The following is a 3,868-nucleotide window of genomic DNA, read 5'->3' as shown; positions in this document are numbered from 1 at the left end:
ACATTGGAGTAGCAGCAATAAGAGATCCTTGTTGCTGGCGGGAGGGGAGGAGTTGATTCGCTCTTCAGCTCGTCGGTCCCTTCCTTTGAATAATGGCGGCCAGTCGGCGGTGGTGCACACAGACACGCGGGACGTGATCCCGCGGTTATTTCCGTCTGCTCGCAGCAAGGAGAGGTAGGTGATCCGGGTTAGTCGAGTAAATAACCGGCCCGGTCGCCTTCTCCTGCCTATCACGCGAAGCAGAGCCACCTTAGCCCGTCCGACTCATAGCGGCACAGGTTGGGGTTCCGAAACGAGACAGGACACGGATAGCGACAACAGCAGACGAGGAGGAAGAAGAAGAAGAAGAAGCAGCCCCGAGACCAAGTCCCGAGGAGACCACCTCCTCCTCCTCCCCGCTGTGTCTATAAGCTCCGTGTCACCGACGTACGCGCCAGAGACGTGACGCGGCCGGTAACCATTCATGGCCTTAAGAGAACGCCCGCTAGTAACAACAGGCGAAACTCCCCAGTGCGGTTGATGTCATAGCTGACAAAGCCGATGCATGGAATGTATATCCGACCCTTGTGTAGGAGTGTGACGGCAGCACAGAGTGCCGCCCCCGTAATGTGCGTTCGACTTGTCGATGTCTCTGGTATTCTTGCGATTCACATACCGACACGCAGCTTACTGCGGTCTTCATCCACCCACGAGCCGAGTGATCCACCGTTAAGAGATGTATTTTTGTTTTACGTCGGACGCTGCCGACTCTCATCAGACTTCCGCCGTCTCTGCCTCGGGAGACGATGTGGGAAGACATAGTGTCTAGGGTTTGACTGTGTTTATTCCACCCGGGGAATGGTTGGTTTAAGATGAGTAGTCGCCGGCTGGGGCGTCGGAAGCTCTGCCCGCTGCGGATGCTCTGCCCGCCTCACGCCAGCGACGCTTGGTTGGTCCTCGCCTTCGCCTCGCACGAGCCGAAGGGAGGGAAGGATGGCTTCAGACCGGGACAGTCTGAGTCCCGGCCACCCAGCGTGCTTGGTTTTAGTTTTTTGCCAGCGTCGGGCAAACACGTTAATGATCCTTCCGCAGGTTCACCTACGGAAACCTTGTTACGACTTTTACTTCCTCTAAATGATCAAGTTTGAACATCTTTCCGTCAGTTCGAGGCGCTGAAAGCCCAGTGGGCCCGGCATCCAAGAGCGCCAGTCCGAAGGCCTCACTAAATCATTAAATCGGTAGTAGCGACGGGCGGTGTGTACAAAGGGCAGAGACGTAATCAACGCAAGCTCATTACTTGCGCTTACTGGGAATTCCTCGTTCATGGGAGACAATTGCAAACCCCAATCACTATCATGAAAGGATTTCAACGGGTTACCCGCTCCTCTCGGAGGGGGAGGACACGTTTATCCCTTCAGTGTAGCGCGCGTGTGGCCCAGAACATCTAAGGGCATCACATACCTGTTATTGCTCAATCTCGTGCGACTAAAGTTGCCGCTTATCCCTCTAAGAAGAAGCTGCGAACTGGACACCAATTGCTGGAGATCCGTCGACTAGTTAGTAGGCCAGAGTCTCGTTCGTTATCGGAATTAATCAGACAAATCGCTCCACCAACTAAGAACGGCCATGCACCACCACCCACCGAATCGAGAAAGAGCTCTCAATCTGTCAATCCTTCCGGTGTCTAGGCCTGGTGAGGTTCCCCGTGTTGAGTCATATTAAGCCGCAGGCTCCACTCCTGGTGGTGCCCTTCCGTCAATTCCTTTAGTTTCAGATTTGCAACCATACTTCCCCCGGAACCCAAAGACTTTGGTTTCCCGGAAGCTGCCCACCGGGTCATGGGAAAAACGCTGGCGGATCGCTGGTCAGCATCGTTTATGGTTAGAACTAGGGCGGTATCTGATCGCCTTCGAACCTCTAACTTTCGTTCTTGATTAATGAAAACATCCTTGGGAAATGCTTTCTCAGTAGTTCGTCTTGCGACGGTCCAAGAATTTCACCTCTAGCGTCGCAATATGAATGCCCCCGCCTGTTCCTATTAGTCATTACCTCGGGTTCAGAAAACCGACAAAATAGAACAGAGGTCCTATTCCATTATTCCATGCATAGGCATTCAGGCCGTTAGTGTAGCCTGCTCTGAGCACTCTATTTTTTTTTCAAAATAAACTCTGCCGGCCACGCGGGACACTCGATGAAGAGCACCCCGTGCGAGCCAGCGGGCTGTTGAGGCTGTTCGGAGCGTGACAGTATGCACCGGGCGGTGAACCGTCAGTCCAGAACTGGTGCCCTGCTGATCCTGTGCCTAAGGCAGCTAGAAGAGCCCCCCTTGTGCATATAGCCGCGGGGTTCACCTTCACGCAGGGCAGCGTCTGGGGCGTTGGCCAGAAAAGGATATAGGATGAGAGGGGGAAGGGGGTAAAGGCAAAGAGATGCGGAGTAGGTAAAAAAACAAACACAATATCTCTTTCTGTTTGAGCAAGGGCTCTTTGTTGTGTCAGCGGGGGATGGCGGAAACCGATGGTGTTCCAGCCGCGATGATGCAGTAGATGAATCCTCGACGTTTCCTGGTTGCAGTCGCGTCGTAGCGAGCTACAGCGCCAGCAGCAGCAGCAACAGAGTCAGGGAGGCAGCATCAAAAGTAGCACCAGAAGGGAGTGTGGGAAGAGCGGCAGTCTCCCGTCGCGAGGCCTGGCCTGCTCCGGGTGCAGCGCGGACCAATAGGGAGCGCGGTTGGAGTAGTGGGCCTTCCTTCCTTCCTTTTCGTTTCGAGGGTTGTTAGCCCTCGCGGGCTGTGCCATAGGCTGGCCCGTCTCTCTCTTTAATCTCTCTAAGCCATGGACGCGCCCCGCCCAAAAACGCCAGAGCCGCACCCAGCGCGGCTCCAACGGCCAGTGCGCAGCGTACAATGAGAGACCGACCCAACCCCACTCCAGGTCCCAAGGACTGAAAGGTGTGAATATTTGAAAATAAGGAAGTCAGAGGCCGATAGTGGTTTGTACGTATATTTTGCGGAGTGGATGGTGTGAGAAGTACTCCGTATAGCGGAGGGACCTTTTGATAGGGTCCAGCCTTGATAGTCGGAGGGAGGCGAGCGGAACGGAGGGGATTCCATGAGGGTAAAAGGCGGCACAGTTAGATAACAGGAGGAAGAGACCTTTGCATAGCAAAGGGATCATTTATTTAAAGTGGGTCATTCGAACCACGCAAGTAAAGTGGGAGGCATTAGAAACATACCTTTTTGGTGGGGTCCAGCAAGAGGAGGTGAGCGGAACGGAGGGGATTGCAGGAGACCGAAAGGTTGAACAGTAAGTGACAGGTGGAAGGGTCCTTTGTATAGCAAAGGGATCATTTGTTTAAAGTGGGTCATTCGAACCACGCAAGTATAGTCGAAGGTGTTGGAGAGTGGAGAAAAAAATAAAAAAAAAATAGAAAAAAAAAGCGCCGGCCAGGCGACCGCCCCCTCGGCCACTGCTCTTAGCTTGCGCCAGAGTACGGCAGTGGACACACTGGCGTCGAGTGAGCCGCACCACTTCAGCCAGTGCTCCTCCTGCATTCTGGCCGCAGTCGCCCTAGCCAGTCGGATGGCAGCCCTTAACCCTATTCGTTCCGACCCGGGCCACATTTGCCCCCCCCTGAGGATTTTTGTCAAAACGATCATTTTTTTTTTATTACCAAGTTTAAAAGAAAAACAGACCTACTGATAAACGTAGAAAATACCGTAGATTAAGATGCGATATCAAAAATAACCATAGGAGCCTCCGTTATCTTGCTAAACACGAATATTTAGAAACACCGACGCGAATCATTTTGAAGCACGGCGATACGCTGTGGAAAAAAACCCAACGTTCAAACGCCTCCGGATGACGATATTATTACTGTTATAAGTATT

The 3,868-nt window shown here is 53.0% G+C and overlaps 1 pseudogene; it reads right to left on the bottom strand.

Annotated features, from left to right (window-relative positions):
- Positions 1-558: 558 nt before the first annotated feature.
- On the bottom strand, positions 559-717 carry LOC126991845 (5.8S ribosomal RNA; annotated as a pseudogene).
- Between the last annotated feature and the right edge of the window lie 3,151 nt (positions 718-3,868).

Source organism: Eriocheir sinensis, unplaced genomic scaffold (genome assembly GCF_024679095.1).
Source record: "Eriocheir sinensis breed Jianghai 21 unplaced genomic scaffold, ASM2467909v1 Scaffold35, whole genome shotgun sequence".
In the NCBI taxonomy this organism is placed as follows: Eukaryota; Metazoa; Arthropoda; class Malacostraca; order Decapoda; family Varunidae; genus Eriocheir; species Eriocheir sinensis.
The sequence above is the reverse complement of the archived record's forward strand: the minus strand, read 5'-3'. Positions and strand labels throughout refer to the sequence as shown.